Raw genomic sequence first — 7,032 nt, 5'->3', positions numbered from 1 at the left:
ACACCACTTTATGACATCACTTCCTCCCGGGATAACCCCTCCTATGACCTCCCTTCCTCCTAGGACATCCCCTTTGTGACATCACTTCCTTCCAGGACACCTCTTTATCACCTCACTTCCTTTGAGGACAACCCTCTATGATCTCACTTCCTTCCCTCAGGCCACACCTCTCCCCTACCTCCCTCTCCGTAGTGCCACAGGCTGGGGACCAAGCACTGACCCCATGGCTGTTGAACATTCAGATTTAAATGGCAGCAAGTAGACATGCAGACAAAGGAGACTGGTTGTGTAACTCAGTGGTATAGATCTTGCCTACATGTGTGAGGTCCTGCGTTCAACTCCAGCATGTACACACACACACACACACACAAGCCCACACACAAACACATACATCAGTGGCTAGAACAGAGCCAAGAAACAACCCAATTTGTGGTCAACACGGTTTTGGTTTTTTTTTAGGTATTAACAATATTAAAGTTTATTACTTAAGACACTAATCAGAAAAGATGACTACAGCTTCTACAATGTTCAGATATATGAACTATTGTTACTTAGCTTGCATGAGACTAAAGCATGAATTCTTGTGATTAGAGTATACATTATTTATAAAGCAGCTGAGTTTCAGAAGGTAGCAGGCAGTACCATGAGCCCTTGCCCCATAGGCATGTTTCAGTCACTGGCTGCCCCAGTCTGGTCCAGGAGCGTCTCTAAGTGCTGGTTGATATTTTTCAGATGGTTTTCTGCTGCCAAAATGGTTTTTGCTTTAAATAACAGAGCTGGAAGGCTGGGCGAATCATATGTTTCTTGTATGTGTGGTTCTTTCTCCTGGACATCTGAGTAGTCTTGATGAAGCTGTTTTAAATTAGATATAAAGCACATCGCTTTGCCAAGAGATGACTTTCTCTCCTTAAGTTCATCGTGTTTTGTTTGTAGTTGTTTCAGCTGTGGCTGTAACCGAAGCAATTCATCCTGGACTTCAATCAGACGTTGTCTTTTCCTTTCAATGTCGGTGGTCATCTTAGCCTTCTTCCTTTTCAGGGTTTTCGACATCTGGACTTCTTTGCGCATTCTGATGAGTTCTTCTTTAATAGTAAGGTAAAATTTGGTGACAGCTTCTTTATAAACTGTAGATTCAATTCTTTGTTGATATTGCAGGAAGATTTTCTCAAACGCAGACAAAATAATATCCAACTCCATGATGTCACTGGATTTCCTTCCTTCTAGACACCAAACATGCATACTCTCAGAAACATCAGAGTCTGTGGCTTCGCTTCTTGGTTTCTTTCTTTTGCCTGGAACCACGGTCCTTTTCTCGGAGTTTTCAGTTGCCTTTGTGTTGCCCGAGTCTTTTTGTTGATTGAGGGCTGGGTGCTGAGGGGCTTGGTACTCTCAGGAGTGAGTGCCTTGGCCTAGGTGCTGAGGGGCTTGGTTCTCTTAGGAATGACTGCTTCAGCCGAATTCTCTGACGGTTCTGAAGACTGCGCAGGTGGAGTAGTATCATGGTAATCGGGCCTTATTTTTTCTACTGACTTCACTTTTCTCCTTACGTCTTCTGTGCTCTCAGAGTCATCACGAATGGGCTCCAGTTTTCTTGTGGACTTTCTTACACTAACTGTTACAGATTTGCTTCCACTTGCTTCATTTTCAGTAGTGCTCGAACTTTGAGGAGTCAAAGGCACTGAAGATGCACAGTGTCCGAACTCATCATCAGTGTAGATGGCAATGCTGTGCAAGGGAGGGTCTGCAGGAGAGACACAGTGTCATCCAGAACCATTCAAGCTACCGTCCCAAGTTTTCATAGGCTTCTTCATCTTTGTCATTTCCGGAGATCACAGAATTCTCAGGGAAGTCAAAGATGTCAATAGGCCTGTGCTCTTGAGCGGCTTTATCTTTCGGGAAATGTGTTCTTCCTGCAGTGTTCTTTGGGTTTTCCACAAATTTCCCACTGGCGGCACGTAGAGCTCCTGAATGTACGGACTGCGGCAGAACTGCAAAACGGGAACTCGGGGCGTTCTGAGAGTCAGCCCCACTCACCCAGCTCGTCCCAAGGACCGCGGACGCCGCCGCTCGTCAACACGTTTTTGGCAAGGGCATTGGGACCACCCAATGGCGAGAACCGTTTTCAAACCCACCGTGCCAGGAAAGCTACGCACCCACACCCACAAGAAAGAAGCTGAGAGCTCGCCTCAGGCCACATACAGAAATGAACTTCAAGTGGATCAACCCCACACAAGAACTAAAATGATAAATCCTCCTGTCCCAGACATGGTGACAACAGCAAAGCAACACTAGATAATCCGGCTTCACTAAAGTCACAACTGTGAGCTTCAAATGGCATGATCTTTTTTGTTGGCCGTGAGGCTTGAACTCAGGGCCTGGGCGCTGTCCCTGAGTTCTGTTGCTAAAAGCTAGCGCTCTCTCACTTGAGCCACAGCGCCACTTCCGGTTTTCTGGTGGTTCATTGGAGATAAGAGTCTCACAGACCTTCCTGCCCCGGCTGGCTTCAAACCACGATCCTCAGAGCTCAGCCTCCTGAGCAACCAGGATGACAGGCAGAAGCCACTGGCTCCCAGTCAAATGGCATGGTTTTTAAATGCAAAGACAACCTAAAGAATGAGAAAAAGTCATTTCAAATCATATCAATGGTGAGTAACTTGCGTCTGTAATATACAAAGACTCTGAACTATTCAGGAATAAAAGGACCAAATGGTGCCTTCATGAGTGGGGAGATCTGGAGGCGTGCCTGGGGTGCGCGGGGCCCTGGGGTGCATCCCCGGGCTGCCAAAGGACAGACAAAATGGAGCTGGGGTGAGACGTGAACAGGCATCTCATTAACGGAGGAACCTGAGAAGATGCTTCATGCCGTCCATCATCAGAGACGTGACCATCAAAACCATGTGGAGGGGGCTGGGAGTGTGGCCTAGTGACACGAGCGCCTGCCTCCCATACAGGAAGCCCTGGGCTCGATTCCCCAGCACCACATATATGGAAAAAGCCAGGCTGGGAACGTGTCTTAGTGGTAGAGTTGCTTGCCTAGCATGCATGAAGCCATGGGTTTGATTCCTCGATACCACATTAACAGAAAAACCTAGCAGTGGCACTAGTGACACTAGTGGTAGAATGCTAGCCCTGAGCCAAAGAAGCTCAGGGACAGAGCCCAGGCCCTGAGTTCAAACCCCAGGACTGGGAGATACCAGTTCACACCCACCACCATGTGAGAAACAGAAGTCATACGAAGCTGGGCATTGTGACTCCTGTCTGTAATCCAGGCTACCCGGAGGTGAAGACACAGAGAACTGTTGTTTGAGGCCAGCCCAGGGAGGAAGTTACCGTGGCCTTTGGAGTGTGGAAGGGGGGGTCCCGAGTGGCTCCAGTGGAGAGAGCCAGCTGAGCAGGGGCAAGACTCCGAGTCCAAACTCCAGAAGAGTAAAAATGCTGCCAGACTAGTGAAAGATTCCAGAAGTTCCTGAAACAGTTCCATGTAAGATTCACTCCTGGCCCAGCACCTCCAGGTTTGCATCTGAGAGGACACTGACTCATGGCCGCACAAAACCTCACACAGGATTGTTCATAGCAATAGCCCAACTTTGAAATGACCCAATGGTCACCCACAGAGGAGTGAAAAACCGGAGTACAGTGTGTCTAGGCAGCAAGGCCAACAGAAGGCTGAAGGGTGGTCTTTACCACAACATGGTGAGCCTTTCACTCCATGCTAGAACTACACACATTGCCTACAGAGCACTCTTCAGGTTTGGGGAGGTGTCTGGCAGAGGCAAGTCACTAATGGTTGCTCGGAGGTGGGAGTGGGGAGATGGAGGAAGTGGTGGCTACATGCTATGGTTTCTTTCTGAGAGGACAGAAAGGTTCTAGAATCAGCGGTAGCAAGGACTGTTGTAATAGTTTGGCTATGAAGTACCTCGGAAGGCTTGAGTGTTATGGGTGGGTTGATACAACCACAGAAAGGTTGTTGGATCCCTAGGGCTCTGACCTAATCAATGTATTCACCCCTGGATGGATCCAGAATCTGATGGATTCACCCCTCCATGGATCCAGAATCAAGAGCCTTGTTGGGAGCTGGTGAAGATAGAGGAGGGGGTCCTGGTTAGAGAAAGGAGGTCAGGAGGCCTGCCCAGGAAGGACTGACTCTCGTCCCAGAGCCGCCAGCCTCAGTGAGGACGGAGCTAAGGCCCCTGCCGCCAGCCCACCACAGACCCACACCAGTGGACTGAAACCTCCAACACTGAGCCGAAACAAACCGTCCTCCTTCAAACCATTTCTCTCTTGTAGCAACGAGAAGTCAGATGACCAGCTGTATCTGTGAATGTAGTAAAACACGAGTTGTCCAAGTACTTTAAACGGTGGTTTGATGGTGGGTGAATGGATGTCCGTAGCGCTATCTTTTAAAAATCGAAGACCTGACTTTAAATTGGAAATGCCATAATTCTCTTTTTTTTTTTTTTTTTGCCAGTAGTGGGGTTTGAATTCAGTGCTTCCTGCTTCCAAGTGCCACGTTGTCTGAAGCACAGACCAAGTCCTCCCACTTTCAGTTTGTCTTTTAGATAGAACCCCGCACCTCGGCCTGGGCTGGCCTCAGACCTCATCCTACTCCCTCCGCCTCTCAAGCGGTGGAGACTACTGGCATGAGCCACCATGCCCAGCCCTCTTTAAAACAAGTACTCCCTTGCTCTGTCAACAGCATGGATCTGTCTTGGACAACACTGCTGCATGGAGGCTTGCGGGACCCACAGAGTGGACTCTGAATTGTGGGGTGCGGCCTGCCCATAGTGAGCTAGAGACAGCTTGGTGGACATCAAACTTTGAAACACCTAGCCAAACCGGGTGGACGCAGGGTGCTAAAGCTACAATAAGACAAAGAACGGTGACTGCATTTGATCGACACACATCAAAGCTGCCCAAATCCATGACTCGACCGCACAGAAAGCAGGCAAACCCCTCCTGGCCACCAAGAGGAGGCTGAAGGATGTCTGAGTGCCAGCGAATGACCAGCCATTCTATTTTTCCTGAGTAAGCGGTGCTTCAGAGGAATGAGATAACTAAGGAAGGACACTTTTGAACATAATTCCATCTGATAAGGTAATAAGTAAATAATGGGTTAGGAAATAGCCCTGGGGCATGGAGGCCTAGCATGCGTGCACAAGGCCCTCGGTTTGAGCTCCAGCACTGAAAACAAAAGAAAACCTCATCACTTTTTTAACTTCTTACAAAACTACGGCCTTGGTGGCGGTTCATGCGTTTCACCCGGTCCACTTCACTGAAGAGAGGGAGCTGGAGAAAACCACCTGAACACGCAGAGGGACCCAGGACCTGAACACGCAGAGGGACCCAGGACCTGAACACGCAGAGGGACCCAGGACCTGAACACACAGAGGGACCCAGGACCTGAACACGCAGAGGGACCCAGGACCTGAACACGCAGAGGGACCCAGGACCTGAACACACAGAGGGACCCAGGACCTGAACACGCAGAGGGACCCAGGACTTGAACACGCAGAGGGACCCAGGACCTGAACACACAGAGGGACCCAGGACCTGCACACACAGAGGGACCCAGGACCTGAACACGCAGAGGGACCCAGGACCTGCACACGCAGAGGGACCCAGGACTTGAACACGCAGAGGGACCCAGGACTTGAACACGCAGAGGCACCCAGAACTTGCCCAACTCTACAACTCTACGAAGCTGCACACAGGCCAGTCAGCAGAGCACAGCCTGCCCCGACCGCGAAGGCCGGCGCAGAGTGACCCCAGGACTGCACGGGGTACGGGAGGGGTGCACGGGGTACAGGAGGAGTGCACGGGGTACGGGAGGACTGCGTGGGGTACGGGAGGACTGCGTGGGGTACGGGAGGACTGCGTGGGGTACGGGAGGACTGCGTGGGGTACGGGAGGACTGCGTGGGGTACGGGAGGATTGCGTGGGGTACGGGAGGACTGCGCGGGGTACGGGAGGACTGCGTGGGGTACGGGAGGACTGCGTGGGGTACGGGAGGACTGCACGGGGTACGGGAGGACTGCGTGGGGTACGGGAGGACTGCGTGGGGTACGGGAGGACTGCACGGGGTACAGGAGGACTGCGTGGGGTACGGGAGGACTGCGTGGGGTACGGGAGGACTGCGTGGGGTACGGGAGGACTGCGTGGGGTACGGGAGGACTGCGTGGGGTACGGGAGGAGTGCGTGGGGTACGGGAGGACTGCGTGGGGTACAGGAGGACTGCACGGGGTACGGGAGGACTGTGTGGGGTACAGGAGGACTGCGTGGGGTACGGGAGGACTGCGTGGGGTACGGGAGGACTGCACGGGGTACGGGAGGACTGTGTGGGGTACAGGAGGACTGCGTGGGGTACGGGAGGACTGCGTGGGGTACAGGAGGACTGCACGGGGTACGGGAGGGGTGCACGGGGTACGGGAGGGGTGCACGGGGTACGGGAGGACTGTGTGGGGTACGGGAGGAGTGCGTGGGGTACGGGAGGACTGCGTGGGGTACGGGAGGACTGCGTGGGGTACGGGAGGACTGCGTGGGGTACGGGAGGACTGCGTGGGGTACGGGAGGACTGCACGGGGTACAGGAGGACTGTACGGGGTACAGGAGGACTGCACGGGGTACAGGAGGACTGCACGGGGTACAGGAGGACTGCGTGGGGTACAGGAGGACTGCACGGGGTACAGGAGGACTGTACGGGGTACGGGAGGACTGCGTGGGGTACAGGAGGACTGCACGGGGTACAGGAGGACTGCACGGGGTACAGGAGGACTGCACGGGGTACAGGAGGACTGCGTGGGGTACAGGAGGACTGCACGGGGTACAGGAGGACTGTACGGGGTACGGGAGGACTGCGTGGGGTACAGGAGGACTGCACGGGGTACAGGAGGACTGCGTGGGGTACAGGAGGACTGCACGGGGTACAGGAGGACTGCGTGGGGTACGGGAGGACTGCACGGGGTACAGGAGGACTGCGTGGGGTACGGGAGGACTGCACGGGGTACAGGAGGACTGCGTGGGGTACAGGAGGAC

The 7,032-nt window shown here is 53.0% G+C and overlaps 1 pseudogene; it reads right to left on the bottom strand.

Annotated features, from left to right (window-relative positions):
• Window positions 1-669: 669 nt before the first annotated feature.
• Window positions 670-1,878, bottom strand: LOC125345082 (annotated as a pseudogene).
• Between the last annotated feature and the right edge of the window lie 5,154 nt (window positions 1,879-7,032).

This window comes from Perognathus longimembris, unplaced genomic scaffold (assembly GCF_023159225.1).
Source record: "Perognathus longimembris pacificus isolate PPM17 unplaced genomic scaffold, ASM2315922v1 HiC_scaffold_5289, whole genome shotgun sequence".
NCBI classification, from domain to species: domain Eukaryota; kingdom Metazoa; phylum Chordata; class Mammalia; order Rodentia; family Heteromyidae; genus Perognathus; species Perognathus longimembris.
Note: the sequence above shows the minus strand (reverse complement) of the source record. Positions and strands in the feature narration are given on the sequence as shown.